The sequence below is a fragment of the Hemiscyllium ocellatum genome (genome assembly GCF_020745735.1).
Source record: "Hemiscyllium ocellatum isolate sHemOce1 chromosome 27 unlocalized genomic scaffold, sHemOce1.pat.X.cur. SUPER_27_unloc_5, whole genome shotgun sequence".
In the NCBI taxonomy this organism is placed as follows: Eukaryota; Metazoa; Chordata; class Chondrichthyes; order Orectolobiformes; family Hemiscylliidae; genus Hemiscyllium; species Hemiscyllium ocellatum.
Window position 1 is genome coordinate 1,593,195 of NW_026867514.1, and position 24,351 is coordinate 1,617,545.

The 24,351-nt window shown below is 49.8% G+C and overlaps 2 non-coding genes across 2 annotated transcripts; both read left to right on the forward strand.

Annotated features, from left to right (window-relative positions):
• Positions 1–1,302: 1,302 nt before the first annotated feature.
• Positions 1,303–1,374, forward strand: trnam-cau (transfer RNA methionine (anticodon CAU)). Its single transcript has one exon. It is a non-coding gene; the product is annotated as a tRNA-Met (tRNA).
• Positions 1,375–20,759: 19,385 nt separating this feature from the next.
• Positions 20,760–20,831, forward strand: trnam-cau (transfer RNA methionine (anticodon CAU)). The gene has a single exon. It is a non-coding gene; the product is annotated as a tRNA-Met (tRNA).
• The last annotated feature ends 3,520 nt before the right edge of the window (positions 20,832–24,351 follow it).

Genomic DNA, 24,351 nt, shown 5'->3' on the forward strand with positions numbered 1-24,351 from the left:
GCTCTGTTCTGCACCTCGCCTTCTCATCTGCTTCCGAAAAAAGGCTTGGACATAAATATTTCACAGTGATATACTGGCCCAATGTGCACAGTCGAGTTGATACACTCGTGGAGATCTGCGTGGTCTTCTCCTGTTCTCTGTATCCCATGGTGAGGAGGGTAATGCTTGTCACTGGCCGCTCGGGTGTCATAGAAAAATTTCAAAACAAAATGTTTGAATTGTCTGCCAGTGGAGAGAGCCCGGTTCCTGGGGACGTGACAAACAGCAGCAGGGAGACTGAATGAGAAGCAGCTGTTCGAGAAACTCTTTGCCGCTAGCAATTCTTAGAGCAATCTCAAATGTATTTCATAGTGAGCACGTCTCAGGTCACTCAAGCGGTGTGGGGCATCTGTCGCGGGCCATCTGTGGCGGGCCGGCTCTCTGGCTCGTTGGTCTAGGCGTATGATTTTCGCTTTGGGTGCTTTACTGTGATGAGTTGCGAGAGGTCCCGGGTTCAAATCCCGGACGAGCCCGAGGTTTTTCTAAAACTTGACTTGTGCAAAACTGCCTGATTAATTTTCTCAAAAAGCACCTTGGTGAAACGAGGTTGGGCTGTCTGGAGTACGGACAAGGCAGAAAACAGGGAAGTGAAATGGTTGGATGTCGTGTCGAACAGGTTGACGTGAGCTGTGCGGTGTTTGGGGAATGTCAGCAATGAAGGTAGATTGGAAAATTGGGACAGCTCTCCTCGGAGAACCGAAGTTTTCCAAGTCATGAGGGACCTAGAAACAGGAAATAATGTTGTGAAAATGTTCCCACACCTGAAAGGTCCACAACGATTCGGCAGAATTTTAAGGTCACCAGGAAAACAAGTAAAAATGACAGGAGGAAGAACGTTTTCGTACAGGGAGTGGTTAGTGTCAGTAAGTCCCTGTCGGACATTGACAAAGAGAAAGATTCAATGAACACAAAAGGGAATTCGGTGGTCACGTTCAGATGTGCAGATTTACGCTGAGAATGCGAGAGAATGAAACGAATAGACACACGTTGACTGAAGTATAGAACCAGCAGAGCGAAGGTGGGCCGCATGGCCTCCGTCTGCGCTGCGACACATGTGATTTCACACATTCAGTGTGAAATCACAGTTCGACCAACAGAATGTGGGAATTTAGGAAAAACGTTTCTATTTACACAGCCTCCGTACGTCTGCGAAACAGCATATCACACGACAGCAGCGGAGGTCTTTGACATCAGTCTCGAACGTGCGAGCCGCGTGCCAGATGAAAAGCTGAATCGCTCTGTGGACAGGGCCCAGAGCGTGGCAGCAGAGTGGCGCAGCGGGAGCGTGCTGGGCCCATAACCCAGAGGTCGATGGATCGAAACCATCCTCTGCTATTATTCAATGTCACCTCGAGCTGATTTCCTTTGGATCGGTGCTCTCTTCTGCCAGCTGCATACCCGAATAGCAAATCCACTCCATGCAAGGTTCGTGGTTTTAGAGGTCTCAGTGGCATTCTGTTGTTCGGCGGTTTTTATTCTGAACTGGATCGCAAAACCAGTTCTCTGCGATGCCAATCAGTTAGTCAAGTTGAAACAAATGTCTTGCGGTTTCGTCCATTCCCTGCAGTAATTCGCTACCCTGGTTCAGACGTGAATGACAAGCATGTCAAAAACCTCATCACGACTCAGACACAGTTCCCCCACGATTAGGACGGATCCCACCGATTGTGAATAACCTCAGAGAGAGAGAGACAGGCAAACGGCGTGGATTCGATGGGTTGAACGGCTTGTGTCTACTCGAGAATGGTGCTACGTGTTTATGCCATCCCACTGCCTGTCTCTGGGACAGAGAGGCTGAGGGAGCAAAACTGGTTCATTTTTACCCGTCCCTTCCGTGTTGGACTGCCTGCAGTCCCTCAGCTCAGGGCCGTGGGGAGGACTCTCAGTGAGTGAAGGTTTCACTCGGATTCTCTTCATCTGGGACACTTGGGGCTCAGATGTTAACTGCTGCGCGGTAGCAACAAAGAAAGCGATGCCCACTTTGCTATAGACTTTCCGTAAGATTGCTGCGTGAAGACGATTTCTGAACACCAAGAAGGCTGCACAACAATGTGAATTTACCTGGGCGAAGAGTCCTCGGTGTCCATTTCTTTCTGTCCTTCCAGCACAGCATCTTTCCATCTCTCAGATAACAGACCTTTGGAGAAAGTTCACAATCAAAGTTGTTCATGTTCCCCGCATTAATGCAACTGACACCTCTCACCCCAAGGGTTTCAGAGAGTGAGAGAGAGACTCTACCCGCCCCCACCCTACACCCCGCCCCACCCCACCCCAGAACAACGTGCAAGTAGAAATAAATTGGTTTAATTATCGAGCAGTGGAGATAGTCCAGTTCCTGGGGATGAGACAAACATCATCGCCCCGGGGACAGAATGACAAGCAGAAGTTCTGGAAACGCTTTGCTGCTTGCAATTCTTGGAGCAATGTGGAATGTACTTCACACTGAGCAACTTTCAGCTGGCTCAGAGTCTCCAATGTACATTGCTGTGTTTGCCGCCAGCTCAGAGAGAGAGAACAATAGGAAGGACGTAGGAGTGAATAACGATCCGCGTGAGAGGGCGAATAGCTGCTCATGGAGACTGTTAGTGGCTAACAATACGTAGTCTGTCATAGCCGACGAGGTGATAACAAGGAGTCGTTTGTGTGGTAGGGGTCAAGGACATGGGGGAGTTCAGGCCCTAAAGTTCTGGAACTCGATATTGAAGACCGGAGGGCTGTAACGTCTCCAAGTGGAAAATGAGTTGTTGTTCTTTCATCTGGAGCTAGAACACTGCTGCAAGCCTGAGACAGAGATGTTGGTCAGGGAACAGGGTGATGTGTTAAAGTGGCAGACAACCGCCAGGTCAGGGCCTTTTTCCTGCGGGCAGAACCGGGATGTTCTGCGAAGCAGTCACCCAGTTTATGCTTCATGCTACATTGGGGAAACGACACTGTGAGCAGCGAATGCAGTGGACTAGGTTGTGGCAAAAGTGCTGCTTTACCTGGCAGGTATGTTTGAGCCCTTGGATATTCAGGAGGGAGCCGGTAAATGGGCAGGTGTTGCACATTCGGCAGTTTCAGGCGAAAGCGACTTGGCACTATGGGAGGTGGGTGTGGGGTGTTGCGAGTGAAGGAAGAGTGGACCCGAAGTGTAACCCCCGGCACAACGGGTGCGTGTTGGGACCATAACCCACTCTCTCCTATTCACTCAATGTCGTCTTTAGCAGCTTTCCCTCATAACTGCGCTCTGTTCTGCACCTCGCCTTCTCATCTGCTTCCGAAAAAAGGCTTGGACATAAATATTTCACAGTGATATACTGGCCCAATGTGCACAGTCGAGTTGATACACTCGTGGAGATCTGCGTGGTCTTCTCCTGTTCTCTGTATCCCATGGTGAGGAGGGTAATGCTTGTCACTGGCCGCTCGGGTGTCATAGAAAAATTTCAAAACAAAATGTTTGAATTGTCTGCCAGTGGAGAGAGCCCGGTTCCTGGGGACGTGACAAACAGCAGCAGGGAGACTGAATGAGAAGCAGCTGTTCGAGAAACTCTTTGCCGCTAGCAATTCTTAGAGCAATCTCAAATGTATTTCATAGTGAGCACGTCTCAGGTCACTCAAGCGGTGTGGGGTATCTATCGCGGGCCGGCTCTCTGGCTCGTTGGTCTAGGCGTATGATTCTCGCTTTGGGTGCCGTACTGTGATGAGTTGCGAGAGGTCCCGGGTTCAAATCCCGGACGAGCCCGAGGTTTTTCTAAAACTTGACTTGTGCAAAACTGCCTGATTAATTTTCTCAAAAAGCACCTTGGTGAAACGAGGTTGGGCTGTCTGGAGTACGGACAAGGCAGAAAACAGGGAAGTGAAATGGTTGGATGTCGTGTCGAACAGGTTGACGTGAGCTGTGCGGTGTTTGGGGAATGTCAGCAATGAAGGTAGATTGGAAAATTGGGACAGCTCTCCTCGGAGAACCGAAGTTTTCCAAGTCATGAGGGACCTAGAAACAGGAAATAATGTTGTGAAAATGTTCCCACACCTGAAAGGTCCACAACGATTCGGCAGAATTTTAAGGTCACCAGGAAAACAAGTAAAAATGACAGGAGGAAGAACGTTTTCGTACAGGGAGTGGTTAGTGTCAGTAAGTCCCTGTCGGACATTGACAAAGAGGAAGATTCAATGAACACAAAAGGGAATTCGGTGGTCACGTTCAGATGTGCAGATTTACGCTGAGAATGCGAGAGAATGAAACGAATAGACACACGTTGACTGAAGTATAGAACCAGCAGAGCGAAGGTGGGCCGCATGGCCTCCGTCTGCGCTGCGACACATGTGATTTCACATTCAGTGTGAAATCACAGTTCGACCAACAGAATGTGGGAATTTAGGAAAAACGTTTCTATTTACACAGCCTCCGTACGTCTGCGAAACAGCATATCACACGACAGCAGCGGAGGTCTTTGACATCAGTCTCGAACGTGCGAGCCGCGTGCCAGATGAAAAGCTGAATCGCTCTGTGGACAGGACTGAGAGCGTGGCAGCAGAGTGGCGCAGCGGGAGCGTGCTGGGCCCATAACCCAGAGGTCGATGCATCGAAACCATCCTCTGCTATTATTCAATGTCACCTCGAGCTGATTTCCTTTGGATCGGTGCTCTCTTCTGCCAGCTGCATACCCGAATGGCAAATCCACTCCATGCAAGGTTCGTGGTTTTAGAGGTCTCAGTGGCATTCTGTTGTTCGGCGGTTTTTATTCTGAACTGGATCGCAAAACCAGTTCTCTGCGATGCCAATCAGTTAGTCAAGTTGAAACAAATGTCTTGCGGTTTCGTCCATTCCCTGCAGTAATTCGCTACCCTGGTTCAGACGTGAATGACAAGCATGTCAAAAACCTCATCACGACTCAGACACAGTTCCCCCACGATTAGGACGGATCCCACCGATTGTGAATAACCTCAGAGAGAGAGAGACAGGCAAACGGCGTGGATTCGATGGGTTGAACGGCTTGTGTCTACTCGAGAATGGTGCTACGTGTTTATGCCATCCCACTGCCTGTCTCTGGGACAGAGAGGCTGAGGGAGCAAAACTGGTTCATTTTTAACCGTCCCTTCCGTGTTGGACTGCCTGCAGTCCCTCAGCTCAGGGCCGTGGGGAGGACTCTCAGTGAGTGAAGGTTTCACTCGGATTCTCTTCATCTGGGACACTTGGGGCTCAGATGTTAACTGCTGCGCGGTAGCAACAAAGAAAGCGATGCCCACTTTGCTATAGACTTTCCGTAAGATTGCTGCGTGAAGACGATTTCTGAACACCAAGAAGGCTGCACAACAATGTGAATTTACCTGGGCGAAGAGTCCTCGGTGTCCATTTCTTTCTGTCCTTCCAGCACAGCATCTTTCCATCTCTCAGATAACAGACCTTTGGAGAAAGTTCACAATCAAAGTTGTTCATGTTCCCCGCATTAATGCAACTGACACCTCTCACCCCAACGGTTTCAGAGAGTGAGAGAGAGACTCTACCCGCCCCCACCCTACACCCCGCCCCACCCCACCCCAGAACAACGTGCAAGTAGAAATAAATTGGTTTAATTATCGAGCAGTGGAGATAGTCCAGTTCCTGGGGATGAGACAAACATCATCGCCCCGGGGACAGAATGACAAGCAGAAGTTCTGGAAACGCTTTGCTGCTTGCAATTCTTGGAGCAATGTGGAATGTACTTCACACTGAGCAACTTTCAGCTGGCTCAGAGTCTCCAATGTACATTGCTGTGTTTGCCGCCAGCTCAGAGAGAGAGAACAATAGGAAGGACGTAGGAGTGAATAACGATCCGCGTGAGAGGGCGAATAGCTGCTCATGGAGACTGTTAGTGGCTAACAATACGTAGTCTGTCATAGCCGACGAGGTGATAACAAGGAGTCGTTTGTGTGGTAGGGGTCAAGGACATGGGGGAGTTCAGGCCCTAAAGTTATGGAACTCGATATTGAAGACCGGAGGGCTGTAACGTCTCCAAGTGGAAAATGAGTTGTTGTTCTTTCATCTGGAGCTAGAACACTGCTGCAAGCCTGAGACAGAGATGTTGGTCAGGGAACAGGGTGATGTGTTAAAGTGGCAGACAACCGCCAGGTCAGGGCCTTTTTCCTGCGGGCAGAACCGGGATGTTCTGCGAAGCAGTCACCCAGTTTATGCTTCATGCTACATTGGGGAAACGACACTGTGAGCAGCGAATGCAGTGGACTAGGTTGTGGCAAAAGTGCTGCTTTACCTGGCAGGTATGTTTGAGCCCTTGGATATTCAGGAGGGAGCCGGTAAATGGGCAGGTGTTGCACATTCGGCAGTTTCAGGCGAAAGCGACTTGGCACTATGGGAGGTGGGTGTGGGGTGTTGCGAGTGAAGGAAGAGTGGACCCGAAGTGTAACCCCTGGCACAACGGGTGCGTGTTGGGACCATAACCCACTCTCTCCTATTCACTCAATGTCGTCTTTAGCAGCTTTCCCTCATAACTGCGCTCTGTTCTGCACCTCGCCTTCTCATCTGCTTCCGAAAAAAGGCTTGGACATAAATATTTCACAGTGATATACTGGCCCAATGTGCACAGTCGAGTTGATACACTCGTGGAGATCTGCGTGGTCTTCTCCTGTTCTCTGTATCCCATGGTGAGGAGGGTAATGCTTGTCACTGGCCGCTCGGGTGTCATAGAAAAATTTCAAAACAAAATGTTTGAATTGTCTGCCAGTGGAGAGAGCCCGGTTCCTGGGGACGTGACAAACAGCAGCAGGGAGACTGAATGAGAAGCAGCTGTTCGAGAAACTCTTTGCCGCTAGCAATTCTTAGAGCAATCTCAAATGTATTTCATAGTGAGCACGTCTCAGGTCACTCAAGCGGTGTGGGGTATCTATCGCGGGCCGGCTCTCTGGCTCGTTGGTCTAGGCGTATGATTCTCGCTTTGGGTGCCGTACTGTGATGAGTTGTGAGAGGTCCCGGGTTCAAATCCCGGACGAGCCCGAGGTTTTTCTAAAACTTGACTTGTGCAAAACTGCCTGATTAATTTTCTCAAAAAGCACCTTGGTGAAACGAGGTTGGGCTGTCTGGAGTACGGACAAGGCAGAAAACAGGGAAGTGAAATGGTTGGATGTCGTGTCGAACAGGTTGACGTGAGCTGTGCGGTGTTTGGGGAATGTCAGCAATGAAGGTAGATTGGAAAATTGGGACAGCTCTCCTCGGAGAACCGAAGTTTTCCAAGTCATGAGGGACCTAGAAACAGGAAATAATGTTGTGAAAATGTTCCCACACCTGAAAGGTCCACAACGATTCGGCAGAATTTTAAGGTCACCAGGAAAACAAGTAAAAATGACAGGAGGAAGAACGTTTTCGTACAGGGAGTGGTTAGTGTCAGTAAGTCCCTGTCGGACATTGACAAAGAGGAAGATTCAATGAACACAAAAGGGAATTCGGTGGTCACGTTCAGATGTGCAGATTTACGCTGAGAATGCGAGAGAATGAAACGAATAGACACACGTTGACTGAAGTATAGAACCAGCAGAGCGAAGGTGGGCCGCATGGCCTCCGTCTGCGCTGCGACACATGTTTTGATTCAGTGTGAAATCACAGTTCGACCAACAGAATGTGGGAATTTAGGAAAAACGTTTCTATTTACACAGCCTCCGTACGTCTGCGAAACAGCATATCACACGACAGCAGCGGAGGTCTTTGACATCAGTCTCGAACGTGCGAGCCGCGTGCCAGATGAAAAGCTGAATCGCTCTGTGGACAGGACTGAGAGCGTGGCAGCAGAGTGGCGCAGCGGGAGCGTGCTGGGCCCATAACCCAGAGGTTGATGCATCGAAACCATCCTCTGCTATTATTCAATGTCACCTCGAGCTGATTTCCTTTGGATCGGTGCTCTCTTCTGCCAGCTGCATACCCGAATGGCAAATCCACTCCATGCAAGGTTCGTGGTTTTAGAGGTCTCAGTGGCATTCTGTTGTTCGGCGGTTTTTATTCTGAACTGGATCGCAAAACCAGTTCTCTGCGATGCCAATCAGTTAGTCAAGTTGAAACAAATGTCTTGCGGTTTCGTCCATTCCCTGCAGTAATTCGCTACCCTGGTTCAGACGTGAATGACAAGCATGTCAAAAACCTCATCACGACTCAGACACAGTTCCCCCACGATTAGGACGGATCCCACCGATTGTGAATAACCTCAGAGAGAGAGAGACAGGCAAACGGCGTGGATTCGATGGGTTGAACGGCTTGTGTCTACTCGAGAATGGTGCTACGTGTTTATGCCATCCCACTGCCTGTCTCTGGGACAGAGAGGCTGAGGGAGCAAAACTGGTTCATTTTTAACCGTCCCTTCCGTGTTGGACTGCCTGCAGTCCCTCAGCTCAGGGCCGTGGGGAGGACTCTCAGTGAGTGAAGGTTTCACTCGGATTCTCTTCATCTGGGACACTTGGGGCTCAGATGTTAACTGCTGCGCGGTAGCAACAAAGAAAGCGATGCCCACTTTGCTATAGACTTTCCGTAAGATTGCTGCGTGAAGACGATTTCTGAACACCAAGAAGGCTGCACAACAATGTGAATTTACCTGGGCGAAGAGTCCTCGGTGTCCATTTCTTTCTGTCCTTCCAGCACAGCATCTTTCCATCTCTCAGATAACAGACCTTTGGAGAAAGTTCACAATCAAAGTTGTTCATGTTCCCCGCATTAATGCAACTGACACCTCTCACCCCAACGGTTTCAGAGAGTGAGAGAGAGACTCTACCCGCCCCCACCCTACACCCCGCCCCACCCCACCCCAGAACAACGTGCAAGTAGAAATAAATTGGTTTAATTATCGAGCAGTGGAGATAGTCCAGTTCCTGGGGATGAGACAAACATCATCGCCCCGGGGACAGAATGACAAGCAGAAGTTCTGGAAACGCTTTGCTGCTTGCAATTCTTGGAGCAATGTGGAATGTACTTCACACTGAGCAACTTTCAGCTGGCTCAGAGTCTCCAATGTACATTGCTGTGTTTGCCGCCAGCTCAGAGAGAGAGAACAATAGGAAGGACGTAGGAGTGAATAACGATCCGCGTGAGAGGGCGAATAGCTGCTCATGGAGACTGTTAGTGGCTAACAATACGTAGTCTGTCATAGCCGACGAGGTGATAACAAGGAGTCGTTTGTGTGGTAGGGGTCAAGGACATGGGGGAGTTCAGGCCCTAAAGTTATGGAACTCGATATTGAAGACCGGAGGGCTGTAACGTCTCCAAGTGGAAAATGAGTTGTTGTTCTTTCATCTGGAGCTAGAACACTGCTGCAAGCCTGAGACAGAGATGTTGGTCAGGGAACAGGGTGATGTGTTAAAGTGGCAGACAACCGCCAGGTCAGGGCCTTTTTCCTGCGGGCAGAACCGGGATGTTCTGCGAAGCAGTCACCCAGTTTATGCTTCATGCTACATTGGGGAAACGACACTGTGAGCAGCGAATGCAGTGGACTAGGTTGTGGCAAAAGTGCTGCTTTACCTGGCAGGTATGTTTGAGCCCTTGGATATTCAGGAGGGAGCCGGTAAATGGGCAGGTGTTGCACATTCGGCAGTTTCAGGCGAAAGCGACTTGGCACTATTGGAGGTGGGTGTGGGGTGTTGCGAGTGAAGGAAGAGTGGACCCGAAGTGTAACCCCTGGCACAACGGGTGCGTGTTGGGACCATAACCCACTCTCTCCTATTCACTCAATGTCGTCTTTAGCAGCTTTCCCTCATAACTGCGCTCTGTTCTGCACCTCGCCTTCTCATCTGCTTCCGAAAAAAGGCTTGGACATAAATATTTCACAGTGATATACTGGCCCAATGTGCACAGTCGAGTTGATACACTCGTGGAGATCTGCGTGGTCTTCTCCTGTTCTCTGTATCCCATGGTGAGGAGGGTAATGCTTGTCACTGGCCGCTCGGGTGTCATAGAAAAATTTCAAAACAAAATGTTTGAATTGTCTGCCAGTGGAGAGAGCCCGGTTCCTGGGGACGTGACAAACAGCAGCAGGGAGACTGAATGAGAAGCAGCTGTTCGAGAAACTCTTTGCCGCTAGCAATTCTTAGAGCAATCTCAAATGTATTTCATAGTGAGCACGTCTCAGGTCACTCAAGCGGTGTGGGGTATCTATCGCGGGCCGGCTCTCTGGCTCGTTGGTCTAGGCGTATGATTCTCGCTTTGGGTGCCTTACTGTGATGAGTTGCGAGAGGTCCCGGGTTCAAATCCCGGACGAGCCCGAGGTTTTTCTAAAACTTGACTTGTGCAAAACTGCCTGATTAATTTTCTCAAAAAGCACCTTGGTGAAACGAGGTTGGGCTGTCTGGAGTACGGACAAGGCAGAAAACAGGGAAGTGAAATGGTTGGATGTCGTGTCGAACAGGTTGACGTGAGCTGTGCGGTGTTTGGGGAATGTCAGCAATGAAGGTAGATTGGAAAATTGGGACAGCTCTCCTCGGAGAACCGAAGTTTTCCAAGTCATGAGGGACCTAGAAACAGGAAATAATGTTGTGAAAATGTTCCCACACCTGAAAGGTCCACAACGATTCGGCAGAATTTTAAGGTCACCAGGAAAACAAGTAAAAATGACAGGAGGAAGAACGTTTTCGTACAGGGAGTGGTTAGTGTCAGTAAGTCCCTGTCGGACATTGACAAAGAGGAAGATTCAATGAACACAAAAGGGAATTCGGTGGTCACGTTCAGATGTGCAGATTTACGCTGAGAATGCGAGAGAATGAAACGAATAGACACACGTTGACTGAAGTATAGAACCAGCAGAGCGAAGGTGGGCCGCATGGCCTCCGTCTGCGCTGCGACACATGTTTTGATTCAGTGTGAAATCACAGTTCGACCAACAGAATGTGGGAATTTAGGAAAAACGTTTCTATTTACACAGCCTCCGTACGTCTGCGAAACAGCATATCACACGACAGCAGCGGAGGTCTTTGACATCAGTCTCGAACGTGCGAGCCGCGTGCCAGATGAAAAGCTGAATCGCTCTGTGGACAGGGCCCAGAGCGTGGCAGCAGAGTGGCGCAGCGGGAGCGTGCTGGGCCCATAACCCAGAGGTTGATGCATCGAAACCATCCTCTGCTATTATTCAATGTCACCTCGAGCTGATTTCCTTTGGATCGGTGCTCTCTTCTGCCAGCTGCATACCCGAATGGCAAATCCACTCCATGCAAGGTTCGTGGTTTTAGAGGTCTCAGTGGCATTCTGTTGTTCGGCGGTTTTTATTCTGAACTGGATCGCAAAACCAGTTCTCTGCGATGCCAATCAGTTAGTCAAGTTGAAACAAATGTCTTGCGGTTTCGTCCATTCCCTGCAGTAATTCGCTACCCTGGTTCAGACGTGAATGACAAGCATGTCAAAAACCTCATCACGACTCAGACACAGTTCCCCCACGATTAGGACGGATCCCACCGATTGTGAATAACCTCAGAGAGAGAGAGAGACAGGCAAACGGCGTGGATTCGATGGGTTGAACGGCTTGTGTCTACTCGAGAATGGTGCTACGTGTTTATGCCATCCCACTGCCTGTCTCTGGGACAGAGAGGCTGAGGGAGCAAAACTGGTTCATTTTTAACCGTCCCTTCCGTGTTGGACTGCCTGCAGTCCCTCAGCTCAGGGCCGTGGGGAGGACTCTCAGTGAGTGAAGGTTTCACTCGGATTCTCTTCATCTGGGACACTTGGGGCTCAGATGTTAACTGCTGCGCGGTAGCAACAAAGAAAGCGATGCCCACTTTGCTATAGACTTTCCGTAAGATTGCTGCGTGAAGACGATTTCTGAACACCAAGAAGGCTGCACAACAATGTGAATTTACCTGGGCGAAGAGTCCTCGGTGTCCATTTCTTTCTGTCCTTCCAGCACAGCATCTTTCCATCTCTCAGATAACAGACCTTTGGAGAAAGTTCACAATCAAAGTTGTTCATGTTCCCCGCATTAATGCAACTGACACCTCTCACCCCAACGGTTTCAGAGAGTGAGAGAGAGACTCTACCCGCCCCCACCCTACACCACGCCCCACCCCACCCCAGAACAACGTGCAAGTAGAAATAAATTGGTTTAATTATCGAGCAGTGGAGATAGTCCAGTTCCTGGGGATGAGACAAACATCATCGCCCCGGGGACAGAATGACAAGCAGAAGTTCTGGAAACGCTTTGCTGCTTGCAATTCTTGGAGCAATGTGGAATGTACTTCACACTGAGCAACTTTCAGCTGGCTCAGAGTCTCCAATGTACATTGCTGTGTTTGCCGCCAGCTCAGAGAGAGAGAACAATAGGAAGGACGTAGGAGTGAATAACGATCCGCGTGAGAGGGCGAATAGCTGCTCATGGAGACTGTTAGTGGCTAACAATACGTAGTCTGTCATAGCCGACGAGGTGATAACAAGGAGTCGTTTGTGTGGTAGGGGTCAAGGACATGGGGGAGTTCAGGCCCTAAAGTTATGGAACTCGATATTGAAGACCGGAGGGCTGTAAGGTCTCCAAGTGGAAAATGAGTTGTTGTTCTTTCATCTGGAGCTAGAACACTGCTGCAAGCCTGAGACAGAGATGTTGGTCAGGGAACAGGGTGATGTGTTAAAGTGGCAGACAACCGCCAGGTCAGGGCCTTTTTCCTGCGGGCAGAACCGGGATGTTCTGCGAAGCAGTCACCCAGTTTATGCTTCATGCTACATTGGGGAAACGACACTGTGAGCAGCGAATGCAGTGGACTAGGTTGTGGCAAAAGTGCTGCTTTACCTGGCAGGTATGTTTGAGCCCTTGGATATTCAGGAGGGAGCCGGTAAATGGGCAGGTGTTGCACATTCGGCAGTTTCAGGCGAAAGCGACTTGGCACTATGGGAGGTGGGTGTGGGGTGTTGCGAGTGAAGGAAGAGTGGACCCGAAGTGTAACCCCTGGCACAACGGGTGCGTGTTGGGACCATAACCCACTCTCTCCTATTCACTCAATGTCGTCTTTAGCAGCTTTCCCTCATAACTGCGCTCTGTTCTGCACCTCGCCTTCTCATCTGCTTCCGAAAAAAGGCTTGGACATAAATATTTCACAGTGATATACTGGCCCAATGTGCACAGTCGAGTTGATACACTCGTGGAGATCTGCGTGGTCTTCTCCTGTTCTCTGTATCCCATGGTGAGGAGGGTAATGCTTGTCACTGGCCGCTCGGGTGTCATAGAAAAATTTCAAAACAAAATGTTTGAATTGTCTGCCAGTGGAGAGAGCCCGGTTCCTGGGGACGTGACAAACAGCAGCAGGGAGACTGAATGAGAAGCAGCTGTTCGAGAAACTCTTTGCCGCTAGCAATTCTTAGAGCAATCTCAAATGTATTTCATAGTGAGCACGTCTCAGGTCACTCAAGCGGTGTGGGGCATCGGTCGCGGGCCGGCTCTCTGGCTCGTTGGTCTAGGCGTATGATTCTCGCTTTGGGTGCCTTACTGTGATGAGTTGCGAGAGGTCCCGGGTTCAAATCCCGGACGAGCCCGAGGTTTTTCTAAAACTTGACTTGTGCAAAACTGCCTGATTAATTTTCTCAAAAAGCACCTTGGTGAAACGAGGTTGGGCTGTCTGGAGTACGGACAAGGCAGAAAACAGGGAAGTGAAATGGTTGGATGTCGTGTCGAACAGGTTGACGTGAGCTGTGCGGTGTTTGGGGAATGTCAGCAATGAAGGTAGATTGGAAAATTGGGACAGCTCTCCTCGGAGAACCGAAGTTTTCCAAGTCATGAGGGACCTAGAAACAGGAAATAATGTTGTGAAAATGTTCCCACACCTGAAAGGTCCACAACGATTCGGCAGAATTTTAAGGTCACCAGGAAAACAAGTAAAAATGACAGGAGGAAGAACGTTTTCGTACAGGGAGTGGTTAGTGTCAGTAAGTCCCTGTCGGACATTGACAAAGAGGAAGATTCAATGAACACAAAAGGGAATTCGGTGGTCACGTTCAGATGTGCAGATTTACGCTGAGAATGCGAGAGAATGAAACGAATAGACACACGTTGACTGAAGTATAGAACCAGCAGAGCGAAGGTGGGCCGCATGGCCTCCGTCTGCGCTGCGACACATGTTTTGATTCAGTGTGAAATCACAGTTCGACCAACAGAATGTGGGAATTTAGGAAAAACGTTTCTATTTACACAGCCTCCGTACGTCTGCGAAACAGCATATCACACGACAGCAGCGGAGGTCTTTGACATCAGTCTCGAACGTGCGAGCCGCGTGCCAGATGAAAAGCTGAATCGCTCTGTGGACAGGACTCAGAGCGTGGCAGCAGAGTGGCGCAGCGGGAGCGTGCTGGGCCCATAACCCAGAGGTCGATGCATCGAAACCATCCTCTGCTATTATTCAATGTCACCTCGAGCTGATTTCCTTTGGATCGGTGCTCTCTTCTGCCAGCTGCATACCCGAATGGCAAATCCACTCCATGCAAGGTTCGTGGTTTTAGAGGTCTCAGTGGCATTCTGTTGTTCGGCGGTTTTTATTCTGAACTGGATCGCAAAACCAGTTCTCTGCGATGCCAATCAGTTAGTCAAGTTGAAACAAATGTCTTGCGGTTTCGTCCATTCCCTGCAGTAATTCGCTACCCTGGTTCAGACGTGAATGACAAGCATGTCAAAAACCTCATCACGACTCAGACACAGTTCCCCCACGATTAGGACGGATCCCACCGATTGTGAATAACCTCAGAGAGAGAGAGACAGGCAAACGGCGTGGATTCGATGGGTTGAACGGCTTGTGTCTACTCGAGAATGGTGCTACGTGTTTATGCCATCCCACTGCCTGTCTCTGGGACAGAGAGGCTGAGGGAGCAAAACTGGTTCATTTTTAACCGTCCCTTCCGTGTTGGACTGCCTGCAGTCCCTCAGCTCAGGGCCGTGGGGAGGACTCTCAGTGAGTGAAGGTTTCACTCGGATTCTCTTCATCTGGGACACTTGGGGCTCAGATGTTAACTGCTGCGCGGTAGCAACAAAGAAAGCGATGCCCACTTTGCTATAGACTTTCCGTAAGATTGCTGCGTGAAGACGATTTCTGAACACCAAGAAGGCTGCACAACAATGTGAATTTACCTGGGCGAAGAGTCCTCGGTGTCCATTTCTTTCTGTCCTTCCAGCACAGCATCTTTCCATCTCTCAGATAACAGACCTTTGGAGAAAGTTCACAATCAAAGTTGTTCATGTTCCCCGCATTAATGCAACTGACACCTCTCACCCCAAGGGTTTCAGAGAGTGAGAGAGAGACTCTACCCGCCCCCACCCTACACCCCGCCCCACCCCACCCCAGAACAACGTGCAAGTAGAAATAAATTGGTTTAATTATCGAGCAGTGGAGATAGTCCAGTTCCTGGGGATGAGACAAACATCATCGCCCCGGGGACAGAATGACAAGCAGAAGTTCTGGAAACGCTTTGCTGCTTGCAATTCTTGGAGCAATGTGGAATGTACTTCACACTGAGCAACTTTCAGCTGGCTCAGAGTCTCCAATGTACATTGCTGTGTTTGCCGCCAGCTCAGAGAGAGAGAACAATAGGAAGGACGTAGGAGTGAATAACGATCCGCGTGAGAGGGCGAATAGCTGCTCATGGAGACTGTTAGTGGCTAACAATACGTAGTCTGTCATAGCCGACGAGGTGATAACAAGGAGTCGTTTGTGTGGTAGGGGTCAAGGACATGGGGGAGTTCAGGCCCTAAAGTTATGGAACTCGATATTGAAGACCGGAGGGCTGTAACGTCTCCAAGTGGAAAATGAGTTGTTGTTCTTTCATCTGGAGCTAGAACACTGCTGCAAGCCTGAGACAGAGATGTTGGTCAGGGAACAGGGTGATGTGTTAAAGTGGCAGACAACCGCCAGGTCAGGGCCTTTTTCCTGCGGGCAGAACCGGGATGTTCTGCGAAGCAGTCACCCAGTTTATGCTTCATGCTACATTGGGGAAACGACACTGTGAGCAGCGAATGCAGTGGACTAGGTTGTGGCAAAAGTGCTGCTTTACCTGGCAGGTATGTTTGAGCCCTTGGATATTCAGGAGGGAGCCGGTAAATGGGCAGGTGTTGCACATTCGGCAGTTTCAGGCGAAAGCGACTTGGCACTATGGGAGGTGGGTGTGGGGTGTTGCGAGTGAAGGAAGAGTGGACCCGAAGTGTAACCCCTGGCACAACGGGTGCGTGTTGGGACCATAACCCACTCTCTCCTATTCACTCAATGTCGTCTTTAGCAGCTTTCCCTCATAACTGCGCTCTGTTCTGCACCTCGCCTTCTCATCTGCTTCCGAAAAAAGGCTTGGACATAAATATTTCACAGTGATATACTGGCCCAATGTGCACAGTCGAGTTGATACACTCGTGGAGATCTGCGTGGTCTTCTCCTGTTCTCTGTATCCCATGGTGAGGAGGGTAATGCTTGTCACTGGCCGCTCGGGTGTCATAGAAAAATTTCAAAACAAAATGTTTGAATTGTCTGCCAGTGGAGAGAGCCCGGTTCCTGGGGACGTGACAAACAGCAGCAGGGAGACTGAATGAGAAGCAGCTGTTCGAGAAACCCTTTGCCGCTAGCAATTCTTAGAGCAATCTCAAATGTATTTCATAGTGAGCACGTCTCAGGTCACTCAAGCGGTGTGGGGCATCGGTCGCGGGCCGGCTCTCTGGCTCGTTGGTCTAGGCGTATGATTCTCGCTTTGGGTGCTGTACTGTGATGAGTTGCGAGAGGTCCCGTGTTCAAATCCCGGACGAGCCCGAGGTTTTTCTAAAACTTGACTTGTGCAAAACTGCCTGATTAATTTTCTCAAAAAGCACCTTGGTGAAACGAGGTTGGGCTGTCTGGAGTACGGACAAGGCAGAAAACAGGGAAGTGAAATGGTTGGATGTCGTGTCGAACAGGTTGACGTGAGCTGTGCGGTGTTTGGGGAATGTCAGCAATGAAGGTAGATTGGAAAATTGGGACAGCTCTCCTCGGAGAACCGAAGTTTTCCAAGTCATGAGGGACCTAGAAACAGGAAATAATGTTGTGAAAATGTTCCCACACCTGAAAGGTCCACAACGATTCGGCAGAATTTTAAGGTCACCAGGAAAACAAGTAAAAATGACAGGAGGAAGAACGTTTTCGTACAGGGAGTGGTTAGTGTCAGTAAGTCCCTGTCGGACATTGACAAAGAGGAAGATTCAATGAACACAAAAGGGAATTCGGTGGTCACGTTCAGATGTGCAGATTTACGCTGAGAATGCGAGAGAATGAAACGAATAGACACACGTTGACTGAAGTATAGAACCAGCAGAGCGAAGGTGGGCCGCATGGCCTCCGTCTGCGCTGCGACACATGTTTTGATTCAGTGTGAAATCACAGTTCGACCAACAGAATGTGGGAATTTAGGAAAAACGTTTCTATTTACACAGCCTCCGTACGTCTGCGAAACAGCATATCACACGACAGCAGCGGAGGTCTTTGACATCAGTCTCGAACGTGCGAGCCGCGTGCCAGATGAAAAGCTGAATCGCTCTGTGGACAGGGCCAGAGCGTGGCAGCAGAGTGGCGCAGCGGGAGCGTGCTGGGCCCATAACCCAGAGGTTGATGCATCGAAACCATCCTCTGCTATTATTCAATGTCACCTCGAGCTGATTTCCTTTGGATCGGTGCTCTCTTCTGCCAGCTGCATACCCGAATGGCAAATCCACTCCATGCAAGGTTCGTGGTTTTAGAGGTCTCAGTGGCATTCTGTTGTTCGGCGGTTTTTATTCTGAACTGGATCGCAAAACCAGTTCTCTGCGATGCCAATCAGTTAGTCAAGTTGAAACAAATGTCTTGCGGTTTCGTCCATTCCCTGCAGTAATTCGCTACCCTGGTTCAGACGTGAATGACAAGCATGTCAAAAACCTCATCACGACTCAGACACAGTTCCCCCACGATTAGGACGGATCCCACCGATTGTGAATAACCTCAGAGAGAGAGAGACAGGCAAACGGCGTGGATTCGATGGGTTGAACGGCTTGTGTCTACTCGAGAATGGTGCTACGTGTTTATGCCATCCCACTGCCTGTCTCTGGGACAGAGAGGCTGAGGGAGCAAAACTGGTTCATTTTTAACCGTCCCTTCCGTGTTGGACTGCCTGCAGTCCCTCAGCTCAGGGCCGTGGGGAGGACTCTCAGTGAGTGAAGGTTTCACTCGGATTCTCTTCATCTGGGACACTTGGGGCTCAGATGTTAACTGCTGCGCGGTAGCAACAAAGAAAGCGATGCCCACTTTGCTATAGACTTTCCGTAAGATTGCTGCGTGAAGACGATTTCTGAACACCAAGAAGGCTGCACAACAATGTGAATTTACCTGGGCGAAGAGTCCTCGGTGTCCATTTCTTTCTGTCCTTCCAGCACAGCATCTTTCCATCTCTCAGATAACAGACCTTTGGAGAAAGTTCACAATCAAAGTTGTTCATGTTCCCCGCATTAATGCAACTGACACCTCTCACCCCAACGGTTTCAGAGAGTGAGAGAGAGACTCTACCCGCCCCCACCCTACACCCCGCCCCACCCCACCCCAGAACAACGTGCAAGTAGAAATAAATTGGTTTAATTATCGAGCAGTGGAGATAGTCCAGTTCCTGGGGATGAGACAAACATCATCGCCCCGGGGACAGAATGACAAGCAGAAGTTCTGGAAACGCTTTGCTGCTTGCAATTCTTGGAGCAATGTGGAATGTACTTCACACTGAGCAACTTTCAGCTGGCTCAGAGTCTCCAATGTACATTGCTGTGTTTGCCGCCAGCTCAGAGAGAGAGAACAATAGGAAGGACGTAGGAGTGAATAACGATCCGCGTGAGAGGGCGAATAGCTGCTCATGGAGACTGTTAGTGGCTAACAATACGTAGTCTGTCATAGCCGACGAGGTGATAACAAGGAGTCGTTTGTGTGGTAGGGGTCAAGGACATGGGGGAGTTCAGGCCCTAAAGTTATGGAACTCGATATTGAAGACCGGAGGGCTGTAAGGTCTCCAAGTGGAAAATGAGTTGTTGTTCTTTCATCTGGAGCTAGAACACTGCTGCAAGCCTGAGACAGAGATGTTGGTCAGGGAACAGGGTGATGTGTTAAAGTGGCAGACAACCGCCAGGTCAGGGCCTTTTTCCTGCGGGCAGAACCGGGATGTTCTGCGAAGCAGTCACCCAGTTTATGCTTCATGCTACATTGGGGAAACGACACTGTGAGCAGCGAATGCAGTGGACTAGGTTGTGGCAAAAGTGCTGCTTTACCTGGCAGGTATGTTTGAGCCCTTGGATATTCAGGAGGGAGCCGGTAAATGGGCAGGTGTTGCACATTCGGCAGTTTCAGGCGAAAGCGACTTGGCACTATGGGAGGTGGGTGTGGGGTGTTGCGAGTGAAGGAAGAGTGGACCCGAAGTGTAACCCCTGGCACAACGGGTGCGTGTTGGGACCATAACCCACTCTCTCCTATTCACTCAATGTCGTCTTTAGCAGCTTTCCCTTATAACTGCGCTCTGTTCTGCACCTCGCCTTCTCATCTGCTTCCGAAAAAAGGCTTGGACATAAATATTTCACAGTGATATACTGGCCCAATGTGCACAGTCGAGTTGATACACTCGTGGAGATCTGCGTGGTCTTCTCCTGTTCTCTGTATCCCATGGTGAGGAGGGTAATGCTTGTCACTGGCCGCTCGGGTGTCATAGAAAAATTTCAAAACAAAATGTTTGAATTGTCTGCCAGTGGAGAGAGCCCGGTTCCTGGGGACGTGACAAACAGCAGCAGGGAGACTGAATGAGAAGCAGCTGTTCGAGAAACCCTTTGCCGCTAGCAATTCTTAGAGCAATCTCAAATGTATTTCATAGTGAGCACGTCTCAGGTCACTCAAGCGGTGTGGGGCATCTATCGCGGGCCGGCTCTCTGGCTCGTTGGTCTAGGCGTATGATTCTCGCTTTGGGTGCCTTACTGTGATGAGTTGCGAGAGGTCCCGGGTTCAAATCCCGGACGAGCCCGAGGTTTTTCTAAAACTTGACTTGTGCAAAACTGCCTGATTAATTTTCTCAAAAAGCACCTTGGTGAAACGAGGTTGGCCTGTCTGGAGTACGGACAAGGCAGAAAACAGGGAAGTGAAATGGTTGGATGTCGTGTCGAACAGGTTGACGTGAGCTGTGCGGTGTTTGGGGAATGTCAGCAATGAAGGTAGATTGGAAAATTGGGACAGCTCTCCTCGGAGAACCGAAGTTTTCCAAGTCATGAGGGACCTAGAAACAGGAAATAATGTTGTGAAAATGTTCCCACACCTGAAAGGTCCACAACGATTCGGCAGAATTTTAAGGTCACCAGGAAAACAAGTAAAAATGACAGGAGGAAGAACGTTTTCGTACAGGGAGTGGTTAGTGTCAGTAAGTCCCTGTCGGACATTGACAAAGAGGAAGATTCAATGAACACAAAAGGGAATTCGGTGGTCACGTTCAGATGTGCAGATTTACGCTGAGAATGCGAGAGAATGAAACGAATAGACACACGTTGACTGAAGTATAGAACCAGCAGAGCGAAGGTGGGCCGCATGGCCTCCGTCTGCGCTGCGACACATGTTTTGATTCAGTGTGAAATCACAGTTCGACCAACAGAATGTGGGAATTTAGTAAAAACGTTTCTATTTACACAGCCTCCGTACGTCTGCGAAACAGCATATCACACGACAGCAGCGGAGGTCTTTGACATCAGTCTCGAACGTGCGAGCCGCGTGCCAGATGAAAAGCTGAATCGCTCTGTGGACAGGGCTCAGAGCGTGGCAGCAGAGTGGCGCAGCGGGAGCGTGCTGGGCCCATAACCCAGAGGTCGATGGATCGAAACCATCCTCTGCTATTATTCAATGTCACCTCGAGCTGATTTCCTTTGGATCGGTGCTCTCTTCTGCCAGCTGCATACCCGAATGGCAAATCCACTCCATGCAAGGTTCGTGGTTTTAGAGGTCTCAGTGGCATTCTGTTGTTCGGCGGTTTTTATTCTGAACTGGATCGCAAAACCAGTTCTCTGCGATGCCAATCAGTTAGTCAAGTTGAAACAAATGTCTTGCGGTTTCGTCCATTCCCTGCAGTAATTCGCTACCCTGGTTCAGACGTGAATGACAAGCATGTCAAAAACCTCATCACGACTCAGACACAGTTCCCCCACGATTAGGACGGATCCCACCGATTGTGAATAACCTCAGAGAGAGAGAGACAGGCAAACGGCGTGGATTCGATGGGTTGAACGGCTTGTGTCTACTCGAGAATGGTGCTACGTGTTTATGCCATCCCACTGCCTGTCTCTGGGACAGAGAGGCTGAGGGAGCAAAACTGGTTCATTTTTAACCGTCCCTTCCGTGTTGGACTGCCTGCAGTCCCTCAGCTCAGGGCCGTGGGGAGGACTCTCAGTGAGTGAAGGTTTCACTCGGATTCTCTTCATCTGGGACACTTGGGGCTCAGATGTTAACTGCTGCGCGGTAGCAACAAAGAAAGCGATGCCCACTTTGCTATAGACTTTCCGTAAGATTGCTGCGTGAAGACGATTTCTGAACACCAAGAAGGCTGCACAACAATGTGAATTTACCTGGGCGAAGAGTCCTCGGTGTCCATTTCTTTCTGTCCTTCCAGCACAGCATCTTTCCATCTCTCAGATAACAGACCTTTGGAGAAAGTTCACAATCAAAGTTGTTCATGTTCCCCGCATTAATGCAACTGACACCTCTCACCCCAACGGTTTCAGAGAGTGAGAGAGAGACTCTACCCGCCCCCACCCTACACCCCGCCCCACCCCACCCCAGAACAACGTGCAAGTAGAAATAAATTGGTTTAATTATCGAGCAGTGGAGATAGTCCAGTTCCTGGGGATGAGACAAACATCATCGCCCCGGGGACAGAATGACAAGCAGAAGTTCTGGAAACGCTTTGCTGCTTGCAATTCTTGGAGCAATGTGGAATGTACTTCACACTGAGCAACTTTCAGCTGGCTCAGAGTCTCCAATGTACATTGCTGTGTTTGCCGCCAGCTCAGAGAGAGAGAACAATAGGAAGGACGTAGGAGTGAATAACGATCCGCGTGAGAGGGCGAATAGCTGCTCATGGAGACTGTTAGTGGCTAACAATACGTAGTCTGTCATAGCCGACGAGGTGATAACAAGGAGTCGTTTGTGTGGTAGGGGTCAAGGACATGGGGGAGTTCAGGCCCTAAAGTTATGGAACTCGATATTGAAGACCGGAGGGCTGTAACGTCTCCAAGTGGAAAATGAGTTGTTGTTCTTTCATCTGGAGCTAGAACACTGCTGCAAGCCTGAGACAGAGATGTTGGTCAGGGAACAGGGTGATGTGTTAAAGTGGCAGACAACCGCCAGGTCAGGGCCTTTTTCCTGCGGGCAGAACCGGGATGTTCTGCGAAGCAGTCACCCAGTTTATGCTTCATGCTACATTGGGGAAACGACACTGTGAGCAGCGAATGCAGTGGACTAGGTTGTGGCAAAAGTGCTGCTTTACCTGGCAGGTATGTTTGAGCCCTTGGATATTCAGGAGGGAGCCGGTAAATGGGCAGGTGTTGCACATTCGGCAGTTTCAGGCGAAAGCGACTTGGCACTATGGGAGGTGGGTGTGGGGTGTTGCGAGTGAAGGAAGAGTGGACCCGAAGTGTAACCCCTGGCACAACGGGTGCGTGTTGGGACCATAACCCACTCTCTCCTATTCACTCAATGTCGTCTTTAGCAGCTTTCCCTCATAACTGCGCTCTGTTCTGCACCTCGCCTTCTCATCTGCTTCCGAAAAAAGGCTTGGACATAAATATTTCACAGTGATATACTGGCCCAATGTGCACAGTCGAGTTGATACACTCGTGGAGATCTGCGTGGTCTTCTCCTGTTCTCTGTATCCCATGGTGAGGAGGGTAATGCTTGTCACTGGCCGCTCGGGTGTCATAGAAAAATTTCAAAACAAAATGTTTGAATTGTCTGCCAGTGGAGAGAGCCCGGTTCCTGGGGACGTGACAAACAGCAGCAGGGAGACTGAATGAGAAGCAGCTGTTCGAGAAACTCTTTGCCGCTAGCAATTCTTAGAGCAATCTCAAATGTATTTCATAGTGAGCACGTCTCAGGTCACTCAAGCGGTGTGGGGCATCGGTCGCGGGCCGGCTCTCTGGCTCGTTGGTCTAGGCGTATGATTCTCGCTTTGGGTGCCTTACTGTGATGAGTTGCGAGAGGTCCCGGGTTCAAATCCCGGACGAGCCCGAGGTTTTTCTAAAACTTGACTTGTGCAAAACTGCCTGATTAATTTTCTCAAAAAGCACCTTGGTGAAACGAGGTTGGGCTGTCTGGAGTACGGACAAGGCAGAAAACAGGGAAGTGAAATGGTTGGATGTCGTGTCGAACAGGTTGACGTGAGCTGTGCGGTGTTTGGGGAATGTCAGCAATGAAGGTAGATTGGAAAATTGGGACAGCTCTCCTCGGAGAACCGAAGTTTTCCAAGTCATGAGGGACCTAGAAACAGGAAATAATGTTGTGAAAATGTTCCCACACCTGAAAGGTCCACAACGATTCGGCAGAATTTTAAGGTCACCAGGAAAACAAGTAAAAATGACAGGAGGAAGAACGTTTTCGTACAGGGAGTGGTTAGTGTCAGTAAGTCCCTGTCGGACATTGACAAAGAGAAAGATTCAATGAACACAAAAGGGAATTCGGTGGTCACGTTCAGATGTGCAGATTTACGCTGAGAATGCGAGAGAATGAAACGAATAGACACACGTTGACTGAAGTATAGAACCAGCAGAGCGAAGGTGGGCCGCATGGCCTCCGTCTGCGCTGCGACACATGTTTTGATTCAGTGTGAAATCACAGTTCGACCAACAGAATGTGGGAATTTAGGAAAAACGTTTCTATTTACACAGCCTCCGTACGTCTGCGAAACAGCATATCACACGACAGCAGCGGAGGTCTTTGACATCAGTCTCGAACGTGCGAGCCGCGTGCCAGATGAAAAGCTGAATCGCTCTGTGGACAGGGCCCAGAGCGTGGCAGCAGAGTGGCGCAGCGGGAGCGTGCTGGGCCCATAACCCAGAGGTCGATGCATCGAAACCATCCTCTGCTATTATTCAATGTCACCTCGAGCTGATTTCCTTTGGATCGGTGCTCTCTTCTGCCAGCTGCATACCCGAATGGCAAATCCACTCCATGCAAGGTGCGTGGTTTTAGAGGTCTCAGTGGCATTCTGTTGTTCGGCGGTTTTTATTCTGAACTGGATCGCAAAACCAGTTCTCTGCGATGCCAATCAGTTAGTCAAGTTGAAACAAATGTCTTGCGGTTTCGTCCATTCCCTGCAGTAATTCGCTACCCTGGTTCAGACGTGAATGACAAGCATGTCAAAAA